We start from the raw sequence: 16,844 nt of genomic DNA on the forward strand, positions 1-16,844 counted from the left end.
GAAGGTCAAGATAAGGTCTGGAAGACCAAGCAAAATTTCAGTGACAGCAGGTCAAGGGATTGATAGAGAGGCAAATCAGAACCCCCGCTTGACTGTAAAAGACCTTCAGAAAGATTTAGCAGACTATGGAGTTGTGATACATTGTTCTACTGTTCAGAGACACCTACACAAATATGGCCTTCATGAAAGAGTCATCAGAAGAAAACCCCTCCTGCGTCCTCACCATAAAATTCAGCGTCACAAGTATGCAAAAGAACATCTAAACAAGCCTGATGCATTTTGGAAATAAGTCCTCTGGACCGATAAGGTTAAAATAGAACTTTTTGGCCACAGTGATGAAAGGTATGTGTGGAGAAAAAAGGCCACAGAATTTCAGGAAAATAACATCTTTTTAACTATTAAGCATGGGGGTGGGTCCATTATGCTTTGGGGTTGTGTTGCAGTCAATGGCACTGGGAACATCTCCCAGGCAGAGGGAAGAATGGATTCAATGAAATTTCAACAAACTCTTGATGCAAACATAACACCATCTGTAAAAAAAGCTGAATTTGAAAAAAGGATGGCTTAGACAAATGGATAATAATCCTAAAAACACATCAAAATGCACAATAGACTACCTCAGAAGGTGCAAGTTTAAGGTTATGCAATGGTCCTCACAGTCCCCTGATCTGAACATCACTGAAAATCTGTAGCTAGACCTCAAAATATATTATTTGCTCCTCACCCAACCGCCTCCAAGACTTCTCCCAAATAGCCCCCATCCTCTGGAATTCTTTGCCCCAGCACGTCCAACTATCAACCACACTTGGATCCTTCAGACGGAACCTGAAAACCCATCTCTTCAGGAAAGCCGATAGCCTGCAATGACCCCGCTGCCTCCTCACCACTACTGGAGCTACCGCCTCACCATCACTGAAGCTGCTGCAACCCCCCAACCTACTGTCTCCTTCCCCACCATCCTGTAGAATGTAAGCCCGAAAGGGAAGGGTCCTCTCTCCCCTCTATATGAGTCTGTGATTGTTTGTTTAGTGTAAGTGATGTCTGTTATTTGCATGTAACCCCTTTTCATGTACAGCACCATGGAATCAATGATGCTTTAAAAATAAATAATAATAAATAGAATAGTAGTGCATGCAAGATGACCCAGGAATCTCACTAGACTGAAAGAACTTTCCAAAGAAGAATGGATGAAAATCCCTCAAACAAGTATTAAAAGACTCTTGCCTGGCTAAAAAATGTGTTTACGAGCTGTGGTACTTGCGTGAGGGTGTGCTACTAGGTACTAACCATGCAGGGTGCCCAATGTTTTGCATTGGCCACAGCGCAGCCAGAAGAGTAGGCAGTATATGAGTTGTAAAATCAGCCCATTTCTAGACAAAAAATACTGTTTCTGTATATTTATATGTAAATTTAGGCATGATTTACAGTGCTGAATAGCTACTGTATGTAGCAGAAGGCCATTACAGAAGTAGAATATGTAAGAGGCTGCATATCATTAGTCCCTGATAAACCTAATTGGCATCTACCGTCTGCTCTTGAAAAGTCGACTTAACGATGTGCTTACATGAAGGGACAAGGACTTTGGTGCCTATACTGCATCAAAATCCATAGACAACTGGGAAAAAAAAGCCTCCTACTGATTATAATGAGACGTCTGAATTGCAGTTAATATGGCCCACAGATTTTGTGTCTTAGTTTTGAAAACCACTTCAATAATTGGATCAATCATTAATCCATGTTCGGACCCCCGGCCATGTAAAGTCTGCATCAGGCTTGGCAATACTGCAGCTCTATGTGAACATACTCTATCATAGAGAGAATGAGGGGAAACGTAAAAGCCTTTTGCAGCTGTGGTTCGCAGTTGACTACGAATATGATTCAGGTATTTTTCACATTATCTCATAAAAATGTCTTTGTATGTGCGTCATCTACATGGATCATTTCCTGAGAAAAAGATCTGTGTGCAAAAAAAGTACTTTGATGTATTTTAACTCTTACCTAATTTACAAACAGCTTCCGAAAACAATGCGAATGGCCAAAATAGGGAACTATCAAAAAATAAAATAATGTCACTATAGCTGACAACTTGCTGCATCAGCCACGATCAGTGTTGTCACCGTCCATATCTGTTTAACTCCTTAGCTGCTGCTGTCAATAATGACTATCTAATATATACTTACCTAAAATTGTCCATCATCCACTATCGTCCGGATGTCCTTGAAACCCATAATTCACCACGCTGACCGGAAGTACGTCGTCCGCCATATTAGAACACCCAAGTAATGGATGTTCCAATATGGCACCCGCAGTACCATCAGCAGGTCACCGCCGGACCCCCCGCAACTGTGACTCCCCCGGCGCAAGGACCCCTCCCCGCTGCTGGGATCCCGACCGCCGCTGGAATCCAGACCCCCACGAGCACAGACAGAAGAACTCAGCACAGAGCACAGACAGAAGAACTCAGCACATGGTGGAAAGAGAGAGTGGATAGGTGGGTGAGCCCTTGGGGAGGAGAGATTCTCAGTGCTGCATAGCCTGCCCCCATCGGGACATCACCTCCCTCCCGATGCAATAGCATCGGGCCTCCCTGAGATCATTGTGTGGTCCTGATGTTTGCCATGGCATTTCACAGCAAAATAGCGGCCTTATAGTCTGCTGGCTACAGTGGTCTATTCCAAAGTTAGCGACATTTAGGTGGTAAAAATACAATTTTTCATTTCTGTCATGCCACTTTGTATTAATTCCTGAAAAGCAACTGAAGGGTTAATAAAATACCTGACAGCAGTTTTCAATATGCCGGGGTGCTATTTTTAAAAAGGTATCACTTTTGGGGGTTTTCCAATATATAGGACCCCTAAAGTCACTTCAAACCCGGATAGGTCTCTAAAAAAATAAATTTTGTACATTTCGATGACAAAAAATTGCTGTTACATTTTTAAACCTCCTAAAATGCTAACAAAATGAAATAACTTTTTACAAATGGTGCTGATGTAAGGCAGACATGTGGGAAATGTTACTTATTAATGTTTTTGTGTGGTATGATAATCTGGATTAAAGGGATATTCATTCAAAGTTTCAAAATTGCTATTTGTTTACATTTGTGTCAACATTCTGATTTTTTTTTATAAATAAACTTAAAACATATCTACCCAAATTTACCATTATTATAAAGTATAATGTGCCACAAAAATAACAATTTCAAAATCACTGGGATTTGTTGAAGCGTTCCAGAGTTATTAATACATAAAGTGACACTGGTCAGATTTTAAAATTTTGGCCTGGTCACTAAGAATGTTTATGAATGTTCTTAATCTTAACTTGTTAAAATCACACGGCAAAAATCACATTGCAAAAATAGAGCAATATGGGGTAAATTACAGGCAGATTTGCTTTGCACCATACTATCACTATGTGTAAACCCAGCTTTAAATTGTGATCATACCTACATAGCAGTAGCTTGATCCTGTTCATACCTATTGTCAGAGACACCGCACTACTCTCACTCACAGAGCCAGTGCACATGTCCTGAGTACAGAAACAATGCTAAAAGATACCTGTGGAGCAGGGCAGCAGAGGTGACAATGCATGTTTCAAACTATTAGTGTCATGGTCCAGTCAGCGCCGGAAAGTAAAGAGGCACAGGACCTGCGGACACTCAAATGAGCAAGCTGGCACAGGACCTATGGTCAGGGAACTGCAAGGGGGCGGGGCTTAGCGTCCTGCTTTCAGATATGACAAGACACCATACAACAACTCAGAGTCAGGCAAAATGGAGGTCAGAACAGTACGGGCAAACGAGGTACAGGAGAGACAAACAGACGGGTAGTCAGACAAAGCCAAAGGTCATACACAAGAGGGCGACGTGGTACCAAGGGGACGAGCAGAGAGAAGTCGAGTCACAAGCAGAGAGTCATACACGAGAGGTAGCGCAGTACCAGAGGGGCAGGCAGAACTCGTAACATGGACAGAACCGGATCAAAACCAAACAAGCAAGCAAGATATTAGGCACAAGGCACACGTATGCACAAGGTCAACTAACTCAGCCGAGGGCAGGAGTATAACTGACACCGGACCTAGGTCCAGAGAGCATTAAATAGCCGCTCTCTGCCAGAGAGAGGCGGAACAATTAACCCCCAGTCTGATCAGGACGGGCCAAAGCGAAACCTCGTCCTGGATCATGACACCTATATTATAGTGATTAGATCCTGTTCATACCTACATTGCAGTGGATATATCCTGTTCATAACTACCTTGCAGTAGCTAGATCCTGATAATACCTACACTGCAGTGGTTAGAGCCTGTTCAGATCTACACTGCAGTGGTTATATCCTGTTGACACATACCTTGCTTTGGCGAGATCCTGATCATACCTACCTTGAACTGGCTAGATCCAGATCATACCTACCTTCCACTGGCTAGATCCTGATCATACCTACCTTGTAATGGCTAGATCCTGATGTTACCTACATTGCAGTGGCTAGATCTTGTTCATACCTACTGTAATGCCTGCTGCAGCGCAGTAGCACACAACCTCCACCAGGGGGTGCGGGTGAAGTAAAAACAGGTACACTCACAGTGAAACCACAGAGCAGCAGGTAGAAGCCACTAGCTAAAAGAAGAGTAGTCAGAAGAGCTGTGTCAGCAACAGAGAGGGAATGAACTGCCAGAGGTCACAGCAATACATGTGGTCAGAAACAAGCCGGTCAGGAGCAGGAAAGCCAGAGACAGAAGACAGTCAAACAGGTCAGAGGATAAGCCATCAAATACCAAGGGGTCACAACACAGAGCGAGTACAAAGATGAGCGAAGTCAAAGGGGAACAGAGGAACGGAATCTAGGTAAATGGACAGAGGACAAATCAAGGTAAAACGGGGTCAGCTGCTCAAGTCAGAGACAGGAACTATAACTGACGCTGCCTGCAGGTAACAGCAGACTGAAATAGCCAGACAGATCCCAAAACGAGGCAGGGAAGATTAACCCCTGCATGACCATCCCAGAGAGAGAATAATCAGAAACAAACCCCGAACTGGATCATGACACCTACACTTTCTTACAAAACAACTGAAATTGCTGCAGCACCTGTTGGACCCTGTAATTCAATGGAGTGGCTTCTGCCTGGCATGTGTAAGATTCAGCACTGCAATATGATCTCAATTTAGGATGGAAATTCTGATGCAGAAGGAAACAACACCTTACAAAACCAACGCTTTAAGAATAGCTATTTTTTAATTTCATTATCATCCAGGCATTGCAGAGCTATATTTTTTGCTAAATATTTCTCTACCATATTTTGTTTCCATGTTTACCAAACACTATGCAGCAGTGCTGCTTCAATGCCAATGTCATGTTCCTTTAGTAGCTGCTTTTAACTGCTGCAAAATCTAAACACTAGTCAGAGTATGGAATTACCCTGTATGAGTATGGTGAATGGAGCAGAGAGACTCAGGATAATTCCCCTGCCCTGATATAGTAGTGTACACATTTTTCTGAGCAGCAGTTTAAAGAAGCTTCTAAAGGAGTATATGGCATTAAAACAGCAATGCAGCATAGTGCTTGGGAGAGAAGGATGCAAAATAAGGAAAAGTTTATTACAAAATTTCATAACTTTGCCATGCCTGAAAGATGATTAAGATAAAGTTTAGCTACTCTTTAATCGTATAATATAAAGTTAAAAATCTTGCCTGCTGTGTGTGAATACAGGGACAGACAGAATCCTATGTAGCCTGCCCATCTGTATATTAGATAATACTCTGCTACTGTATACTAAAAGGTATGCAACAGACTCTAGATTTTCATAACTCAAAATTACTGGTGAATTGCGATCCATTAGAGATCGTGATAAATTGCTGAACCACAAAAATGTGCCTTGTAAAGTGGACTGTAAGATTACTAATGCGGCTATGGTAGAATAACTTTACCGCCCATAGTCATCTGTTTCTCACTTTTGTATGAGAGGTGTAGCATGTGATAGAGGGCATACTAACCCATCGCCCTACATATTTTAGAGCAGGGTAAATAGATTACTCTTCGCATGTTTAAGGAGTATTTTAGTCATGAAGGAGTACGTAACTTACAGTAACTCAAATTTTGTCATATATAGACACATGTAGTCCTAGGAACTTTCTAATTATGCAAGAAAACTTACATCTTATAAAAATGCTTCAAGGCATGAATCAAGGTTGGTTTGTGTAGCATATATTAAACCCCTTTAGGGTGCGCTCACATCAGCGTTTAACCTCGGCAAACACAATGTGAGAAAATCTCAGAGTTTTTCCTCACCAGGAACTTTTTAAAATTATTTATTTATTTTACACTGTCCCAATGCTAGTCAGAGCACAATGGCGGTACGACCCATGATCCGGTGGTTATACAGGCTGGTTCACAATGTCAATAGTTGGAATGGCTGTGATGGCTATGGAAGTGCCCACAGCCTAAAAGCTGCAGCCTTTCAACAAACTTTATTCAGCACTGAACCGAACAGTAAAACGGACTTCTTCAAAAAAGTCCATGTTCGAAGTTTGGTTCCGAGCAAGAGGTGTCCGGTACAAAACCCAAACTTTACAGTTCGGGTTCGCTCATCTATAGTATGGACTGAACAAGGAGTACAGTTTAATAGTAGATTCATATGCTCCACTGACCAAACATGTGCTTAGCACCAGGTCCAAAAACAACGTAGAAAATTCAGAGAAGACAAGGCACCAAACCAGGAGGTTCTTGATAAAAACTTGATTTGATCTTTATTCAAATTAGTTACAATAGGAAGACAAAGGTCATAATTGGCCTTTCTCAAGCCTAAAAAAAAATTTAGCTCTAAAAAGCATGGAGTATAGTGTTTGAGAGATTGTGAGTCTTTCAGAATTTTTCATATTTCTGATTAAATTTTATGTAAAACCTCAGATTTTCACACACGTGCTAAAGGTAGATAAACAGAACCAAATGAAACAAATTACTAAAAAAAATTAAACTGTTTTTTTTTTTAAAGTAAAATGATTTAGTATCATGTATCTGTAAGCAGCAAAAGTATGTGAACCTTTGCTTTCAGTACCTGGTGTGACCCCTTGTGCAGCTATAATTGCTTGTAAACGTTTCCAGTACTTGTTCATTAACCCTGCATATCGGCTTGGAGGAGTTTTAGCTCATTCCTCCCTACAAAACAATTTTACATCTGTTATTTATGTTGGTGGGTTATCTCCCACGAACTGCTCGTGTCAGACCCTTCCAGAACCTTTCTATCGCATTATGGTCAGGACGTTGATGTGTCCATTCCAAAACCTTGGATCCAGTTGGATGAACATGTAGGTGGGCTGTGCTGCTGGAGGAACTCAACTCTTCAGAAATTTTCAATTCAAAAAGACTCAGGTATGGCACTGAAACGTGTTATGAATAAAAAGCCTTCTCCTCAGCATCATTTCTGAAGAATTGATTTACTCTTTTGAAGCACAGTCCATCTGCGTGAGCATTACCAGCACTCTTCTACTTTCCCTCCATAGGGTATCACCCTACTGTGCGCTCTGTTTCCCACTTCTATCTTTACACATTCCAAAACTTTAAAGCACTATTCTATCTAGCATTTTTTTATTTCAGTGCTGGAGTGATACTACTAATATAAGTTCCCTGACCCTGACAATATACGTACCAGCACCGTCTACAGCTGTTCTCGGCACCTCTCCATTCCCGAGCAGCCATTTTGTGACCGCAACTTCAGTCTGACCAGAAATCAGAAGTAACGCCCCAAGCTTTTAATGAAAGTCTATGATAGTCTTGTTCTGGCTCTCATAGAGTAACATTGAGCAGCGACTTCTAGCTTGTCCAGCAAACACTGGAGCAATTTGGCAGTTCACAACTTGCAGAAAACGACCTGAACAGCAGTGACAACAGATGAAGTTGGCGGATGGTAAGTATATTTGTAGGAGCAGGAAAATTAGATTAGCGACACCAATTCAGTGAAAATTTAAAAAAAAGTGCTGGAGTGGTGCTTTAATTTATTCTTCATTAGCCAATCTTTTGAAGCATGAATTGTTTGCTTTAGGCCACTGTCTTGCTGCATGACCCACATTATCTTGAGATTCAGCTCATGGATAGATGTCCAAACATTTTTGTAATGCTAACAAAATTTAGCATTCATTATTTTATCTATGATGCCAAGCAGACCTTGCACCAAAATAAGTCCAAATTATTATACTACCACCAACATGTTTCACAGATAACGTGAACTTTTTATGCTGTAATGCAGTGTTTTTCTTTCTGAAACCAAAATGCTTCTCGTTTAAACTAAAAAGTTCTCCTTTGGTCTCCTCCAGCAGCTATCATTGTTTTGATAGCCTTCTTATTTGTGCAGGTAATCTTTAACAAACTAGACAAGCAGGGATGTTCTTTTTGGAGAGCTGTGGTTCTTTCCTTGCTATCCTGATATGCCCTCCATTGTTGTTCACTGTCTTCCTGATGGTAGTCTTATGAACACTAACATTAGTTAATGTAGGAAAGGCCTTTAGTTGCTTATAGAGGTTACCTTGGGATCCTTTGTGATCGTGTGGACTATTTTACGCCTTGCTCTTGTAATCATCTTTCTTGGTAAACCACTCAAGGACTAAGTAATAATGCTCATTGAATTTCCTCCATTTGTACACAATGTGTCTGACTGTGAATTGGATGAGTGAAATTCTCTAGAGATGGTTTTGTAACCTTTTCCAACTTGATGAGCATCAATAACTTTTCTCCTTTTGTTTGTGATATGATACACTTCCACAAACACATGTTGTCAAGATCAAACTTGGATATATTCATGTTCTTTAAATAAATCGGGCTGCCCACCTATATCTGATTGAGCGAAAACACCAAATTGGAATTTCATCTTCAAACTATCTGTTAATCCCAAAGGTTCGCACATTTTTACCACTTACAGACATGTGATATTGGATCTTTTTCCTCAATAAAAAACTGATAAAGTGTAACATTTTAACTTATTTGTTTGGGTCTACTTTTAGGGTAGAAGGCGTCTGAAGGATTCACAAACTTTCAAGCATGACTGTAACTTGTAGGATCAGAGTTGATCTTCCAGTGAATGCTCCATTAAATCAATGTCACTTTCAGATGTAGGATTTAGATGGTCCAATTAACATTTTGCTTAAAAGGGAACGGAGAGACTTTACAATTGCACTTCATGTGGTTGTCATGGTGAAATGTTTACTAAATAATAAGAAGGAGATCTATCAAAAATACAAAAATGCACTTGTGGTCGATACTAGAATGGATTTTAGATATCTGCAAATATCTTGTAACCAAGACACATCACTATTTGTTCATCAGAGCTATTCAAGAGAAATATTGAAGCCTGAATGCAGTTTGCAGGGTAAGTGGTTGTGAGAATAGTTACGGTATACAGGCTCGGACTGGCCCATAGGGTAACAGGGGCCTCTGTGCAAATCAGGGCCCCGAACCTTACTGTATGGGCAGTACTTGTTATAATTCACTTGATTCACTCCGTACAGAAAAAAGCAGCATCTCATCATTCGTTACCCAAACTACCCAGTTTATTATTATAAAGAGATATAGGTACATTTTTTAACCAGGGCCGTGTAAGATTTGTATAAAGGTGAAAAGTGGGCCCCCAAAGTCAATGTTAATGGTGGGCCCTTGGTACCCCAGTCCGACACTGACGGTATATATGCTGCCCTCCAAGCTTTCTGGCAGTGTACTGGTTCTGTGCACTCAACCTCAATGGACTGAGCTGGAAGAGATCGGTGAACATGAAGATAACTAGAACTGCATTGCACTGCATTTTAGTGCAGTAGAATATAGCCCATCCATATAGCGCTATATAAATACTATATGCATCAAAATCTTTAATCATAGCCTTTAGATCTTGCAAAGAGAAACCAGATTTGCCGTTTTACACAGCATGTTGCTGGTCATGATGAAAGCTACTTTCCTAGAAACTCAGACTCAACTCCTCCAGGAAGGGCACATGCTGTAAAACACAGAAGAAATATATATTCAATATTCATAAAAGCCTCATAAGAAGTCAAATTGCTATCTAAGGTACAGAAAGCAGCAGAGTGTAACTTAAGATCTTTTCCAAAACAGGTAAGCTAATTTTGGTGAGTTCTTTACTTAGTAATCCTAAATAAAGCTGACTTTTCATACCGTTAGAGATGGTTTTCAATCAATGGGAGGATGTGATCTGAGAAGGTGATGAGCTGGCAGTTTTTGTTGAAGTTGAAGTGGTCTGGGTACAGTTTTACATCATTCATTCTCCAAAAAGATATGCTGATAAAATTTTACTAAAATTTTAGACTAAAAATCTGAGATACACAAGACTCGAAAACTCACGAAATGCACACAATTCCCATTGTAGTCAATCTGTTTTGGGATCTGAAAATTCCTGAGATATTTGCAGATGCTATTCTCTATGATGAAGTCAAAATACAACAATAGTTAGTTATGGAGCAGCTGTTAATATGATGTGTATCTGGTCCAGTCTATGGTGGAAGACCCTTAGTTGCTAATACAAAAACCCAGATATTTAATAGCAGTATTTGTCCCATAAACTATCACCTAAGACATAGCAATTTCCTATATACTTATACTTATTGTTCTACAATCACTGCAAGAGAAATAAATTGCTTGCCGTGATGCAAGGTAAATGTGAATCCGATCTATAGTCCATGGCCCCGCTTCATCATTGCTGCTTCTCTAGTTGTCTGGAGTAGTTTGCTCCTTTTCAGTGGCTTTATTCTCTATGCGCCCGATTCAACAAGACAGACGTTGTTCACTCTAGTCTTGATGAGGAGACGGAGCTGGAGTCAGACACTCCTGATTTCTGAAGGAGCGTCCGACTCTTCATGAATCAAGAGCATTGGATGAGTGGTGTACACCTCTGTGTGTACATCACCAAAATCCTACTCCAGTCCTGCTAGAGTAAGATTTGTGATATATTGAACGCAGCTGCAGATCATGAAGCGGTCACCACGCCCTGTCCCATCCTCACCATTTTGATGGAGCTGGCAAAAATTGCGTCACACTTTTAGACATTTGATGCTTTTTTAGGCAAATGTGCATCTTTTTAAAGGATTTGTGACTTTTGGTGCTGAAAAATCACACAAAATGGGACTGAAAGATGAACACTTTTGAATTTGCAACAAATTCATGATCAGCCTGCGCCATTTTTTACAAATTTGTCAGAAAAAAATGTCAGCGAATATCATAAGATAGAAAAAGAAAACTGACTTCAATAAATTGCAAAAGATGAATAGGGCCCCTTTTCCATGACACACTCCAAATATTATATTATAGCTGAACTACCATAGCTACATCTCTTCCAATTACAACTAACTACAAATGAATCCCTCCAGACTCCCACTGATTAACCACATGTCACAATGCATACCCACTATAATATACACGCCGCCGCCTCGAGTCCTGTATACAGTAACTCATCACACAGATGAACAAACCACAGTTGCCGATGAAAAATTGGGAACGGAGCCTTATCCAACAAATCTGTCTAATCTGCTCCATCTGCATATGATATATTAAAATGAACACAGTATATAAACACTAATGTAATGGATATTATCACACTGTATAAAGCATATCAGATCTTCAGCTTCTCCCATCTCAAATATGTTATATGCCTCAAATTTGCCATGGCCTCAAAATAACTTGTAGACTATACCTTCAGGATGACATGTCGTCCAACATCCTTTTGTGGTGACCAGCATTTGATGTATACTGTAAAGGTAATTGATGCAGGCAGACACATATGGAAATCTGCCTTATTCCTGGATTTATGCCTCAAAGATAGGACATGTCGGAGTTTTACTGGATGGATGGCAACGCTTGTTATGACCATGCTTAGTGGTCTATATCTTCCTGTCTCCTTCAAGCATGTCTGGGACCGCATCCAAATGATGAGGATTGTAAACAGATGTTCGAATAAGATGTGTACATCCAAATACAGTAACGCAGATCCACAACTTATTATAGTGCTGGGGGATGTAGTGCTTTAAAATGTAAGATGGCAACAGAGTATAAACGAGGACTAGACTACTATGATATTTTTCTGCAGCATTTTCAACACTACAAGATTAATAATCAATTTACCTTTTGTCCCCTCCACAATTATTGCCACATTATTAAGTGCAAGACTAAAAGGACATGCCATAGTTTATAAAGCTTTTGATTGATCCCGATTAACAACCTTACATACAGCACTGTACAATAAAATCTACCCAATGGGGTAAAGAGTAATCAAAACCGTTCAAAGCTGCAACGCGAAACACGTATCGGGTGGGGGTGGCTGCCTATGTGTTCATGGTAAGACGTATTTGTCTTTATTGCTTCAATGGGTCTTTTTAATAATGTACTATATATATCGTGATCTGTATTTTTCTATAGGGATTCTCTATGGTCTTTACTAATTTATACAGTGACTGCATTCACATTATATTGTACTCCATTCTGCTAAGGTACATTGTATTGTGAGGAAAGAGGGAGACACAAGCGCAATATAGGGTCTTATCCCACAAATACAGTAAGCGGTTTGAGAAAAAACTGTTCACCTGGTAGTAGGTATTCAAAGCCTGTATAGATAAGGGCTGCTGCAGATCCACAAGTCGGTCACTGACTATATGAAACAGAACTCTGCAGAGGAATATGTGGATTTCATCCGCGCTGCCCAAATGATGAAATTCCAGAAGGTTAAAAAGTTTGACAGTGGTTTATTCTACGCATTTCAAAGTTTTTTGCAACCTCTTCTTCAGGGTATATTCTACGCGTTTCAAAACATTGAAACACGTAGAATAAACCACTGTCAAACTTTATTAACCTTCTGGAATTTCATCATTTGGGTAGCGCGGACGAAATCCATGTATTCCTTTGCAGAGTAAGGTACATTGTATGTGATTATCTCCTCCTGATCATACAGTCTATGCTCCCTCTTTCATTCCATCCCTTCCAGATTACCCTGTAACCCTATGTATAGATATTATGGTACTTTGCTGTATACAATGTTTTTATCTGAATCAAATAAAAGCTTTATAAACTATAGAATAACATTTTAGTCCTGCACAAATTAATGTGGTGTTTTGGTTTTTATCTATTAGTGCAAATGGAGACTCATTACATGGGCAATAATTGAGTTTGGATTGGTTTCTCTAATATCAGTGTGTCTTTTTATAGTGGCTTGTGTGTACAGTCTCCCAGCCAATTCCCAAATGACAAATTATATGTTGCATGCTAAAAAGAAATGAGACCACTAGGGATGAGAAGACCCTGGATGTTCGGGTTCATCGAGTTTGAGCAAACCTTAGTCCGTGGTTCGGTTTGGGTACCAAACCTATATCTGAACCTCATAGAAGACAATGGGGACCTGAACTTTGGTGCTATAAAATGGTCATATTAAGGGCTAGGGGGCTGCAAAAGTCTCTCTCTCACACATCCCAACACTAAAATAGACTTCAGCACCGGTCTCTAGGTGTCCGATACAAACATCAAACTTTAAAGTTCAGGTCCGCTCATTTCTAGAGACCACTACAATGTATTTATTATGAAAAGGAATTACTGAAAAGATATACAGATAATGTGAAAGCATTATATACTGGCAATCCTGTAGGTTAAAGTGGCTATCTAGGATAAACTTGCAAACTATTATCTGAGCATCTACATCGGCAGGGTCTTGATACTCAGAGACTGAGTGGAGCGGTAATGGACAAGGGGAGATTGAGTTTGACATCCATGACAGTGATTGTCCCTTCTTTGTCCGCTTTGTTTGTTGGGTGACTCCTGGGACTTGATATTTCACCCAGCCAGGAAGATTGTGGGTTAATTCCTGGCCGGTCAGTTTTTCTCCCTGCTGTTATCTCTGGGTGGAGCTGCTTTCTATTTAAACTGCTGAGAGTCAATTTCCAGTGCCAGTTATAGCAAATACTAGTCTGTTTATCTGCAGTTTGTTTACTCCTTTTTTATCATTTTCTGTCAATTCCTCTGCCTAAAGATTTTGCCTCTACATTTGATCTCCTGGCATCGGCCTCGTGTGATGACTCTTCTTACCATTAGCTTGTTCCAATGACCAGCAGACGACTCCTTTGCCCCAACCCAGGTTCCCCAGTGTAAGTCCAGTTTCTTGTATAGGGGTAAAAGGGTGAAGGCTAGGACTTGCACTTAAACTGTCCATCGAAGCCCTATTAACAGCTGCCAGGCTGTCACAAACACTGCTCCTGTGACAGTTAATATCTGCTGTGTTTGTTATTTTACACCTAAACAAGCCTATGCGTAAATAAGTTATATGCTAGAAAACCCTGTTAAGTCTAGATCTGGAGAAGTCTTCTAAAAAGTGGTGGTCATATGGTAAGACTTCACTATACACATATATTCATAGTAACAAATTATAATGCTTTTCATATGTCAATGAAAATGCCGGCCATCTGCTTTAATGAAGTCAGCTAATATAGGCTAAACAGGAGGAATAACATTCAAAATATATTTAAAAATAAAATATAGAAGATTTCAGAACATGGGTTTCGAATAATAGTGCCATTTGTTTTATTAACCCAATTTGTTGGGTGCTGATCTCAACTGCCCTGTATCATCACCCTTCACCCTGAGTAGGAATGCTCTTAGGACAGTAGGATGCTCCAAGGAATGAGTAGAAATATAGGGCAGTACAAGGGTGAAGACTAAGAAAGCCTGCCTCCTGTGCTGGACATTGCGCATCAGATTTCACTTTTAATATAGATACAGATCAACTGAAAAAAATCACTTAAGAAGTAAACTCTTTATATATTTTTAGAATCCTCCAATAGTTTTCATTACAAGCAAACTGCTTCCTACTCCCTGATATTACTACACAATACTACAATGCCACTATGTATTTCACTATCTGTTCTTACAATCAGCACTGAATCCTCCTAAAATCCATAGCAAAAAAAAACTTTAAATGATATATGATTGAGTCAAAGACCTACCTTAGAGCATCCATGCCATCCACAGAACGGGTACAGCGTACTCAAGCCTTGCTACTCGGCTCTGAACTATCAAGTTGCAGAAATGAAAGCTTTTCCATATATCATTCTTAGAGCTGTGTGTGAATTTGCCAAATCCATGCATGACAAGGGATAGTTTACTAAAAAAAAATGCATATAGGCGATAACTGGTTTGGCTGGTTCTGTTCCCACAGAGAATTACTGTAAGACAACTTGTGGGCACTGGTCCTATAGCGAAATGAGGATTTGGCAACCAGTCAAATACACAAATTCTTTAATAGCTGCGAAAGAACTTGCAGATGAAATATGACTTGTCTTACACAGTGATCAGCAATTAATCCTTGTAATGTCTGCATATCTTTGCACTCTAACAATTAAGAAAAACAAGATTCCATATTTAATTCCTTCATAAATAGTAAAAACAACAGTAATTAATGTGAGTTAATCAGCAGCCTGCTTGTGCCCGACTGCAGAACTCATGCGATGATGCTGCAATCCAGATTCTGTCTGTTCTATGTCCAAGAAAACATTCTGAATAATATAAAAAGCTGAGCCGGCAGTCTAACAGCATGATTGCAAAGTTACAGTCCAACTGTGCCCTGATTTCTGAAGACATTTTAACTAAATGATGTCAGTTTTCTTGCTTATTACCAGAAAATGCAACCTACTTAGACCTATGTCAGGATGAGTTATATCAGTTGTATATCAGTTGTGACCTCAATAGACGCATTCCTTTAGTAGTGTTGTATTCATTTCCAGCCATCTAAAGTAGATATTATATCAAGACTGAGTGCTTAAAGTGAACTTAATGGGATGGGAATCACTAACTTTACATCACACTATTGATGCTTTCAAACTTTTATTTTTCTCCACAGAAACATCATTAAAGGGAGTTTCAATTGTTATAAAATGGTGTAAAAATGACCAACGAGGGTTAGAATTCTCCCATTGGTCCTGAGAATGATTGGGAACCATATTTGATTGGTGGGAGAGCGACATCCGGCATCCCTACTGATCAATTGTTACGGGTCCCAGACGGAAGTTCTCAGATGCTGCTTAAACAGCTCTGTCATTTTCATAGGTACTGCAAATTCATCTCCATCCTAAGGATTGGCCAATAATAAAAAAAAGTAATGGACAATTTCCTTGAATAGTGCAGCGCTACGGTTCACTGCACTAAAATTGGCACAAGCACAGCAGTGGAGAGAAAGAAAATAAAATGATGAGATGCTAAAACATTGCTGAATTCCCTTCTTTCTAAAAACTCCTAGGGTCCCAGTAGTCACACCCTGACCAATCGCCAATTGGTGACATTTACTACTTATTGATGAGCCTTTGCTTTTATAATATGAGAAAAAGCCTTTAATGCTATGAACAGTTCATTAGGTACTCAGCCCCTTTAATAGTTAAATTCATTAAATTCATTTTCCGATTAAAATATTAAATACATTTTCAAAAACTATTTCGCATCTTCTTGCACAAGTGAGATGGAGTTATCATTATACAAAGGGGAGGTGCAGTTATCAAACACAGGGGAGGTGCAGTTATCATTATACACAGGGGAGGTGCAGTTATCATACACAGGGGAGGTGCAGTTATCATTATACACAGGGGAGGTGCAGTTATCATACACAGGGGAGGTGCAGTTATCATTATACACAGGGGAGTTGCAGTTATCATACACAGGGGAGGTGCAGTTATCATCATACACAGAGGAGGTGTCAATATATTCATACACAGGGGAAGTGCCATTATCTTCAAACACAGAGGAGCAGTGCCATTATATTCATACACAAGAGAGGTGCTGTTAATTTCATTCTGGATGTAGTGAGGTAAGCGGAGAAGTAAGATGGATTCCAGTGTG

The 16,844-nt window shown here is 39.9% G+C and overlaps 1 protein-coding gene across 3 annotated transcripts in view; it reads right to left on the reverse strand.

The window, feature by feature from the left end:
* The window catches only part of THRB (thyroid hormone receptor beta), a 448,771-nt gene that overhangs the window by 136,335 nt on the left and 295,592 nt on the right, over positions 1-16,844 (reverse strand). The window contains exon 1 of one of the 3 annotated variants that reach the window (XM_073568358.1): positions 14,963-15,232. The exons of the other annotated variants lie outside the window; for them this stretch is intronic. The gene's annotated coding sequence lies outside the window, so the exon portion shown is untranslated. Of the gene's footprint in view, positions 1-14,962; positions 15,233-16,844 lie in introns of those variants that run through there. 3 annotated transcript variants of the gene reach the window in all.

Source organism: Dendrobates tinctorius, unplaced genomic scaffold, assembly GCF_039654945.1.
Source record: "Dendrobates tinctorius isolate UK_male_01 unplaced genomic scaffold, ASM3965494v1 ptg000005l, whole genome shotgun sequence".
In the NCBI taxonomy this organism is placed as follows: domain Eukaryota; kingdom Metazoa; phylum Chordata; class Amphibia; order Anura; family Dendrobatidae; genus Dendrobates; species Dendrobates tinctorius.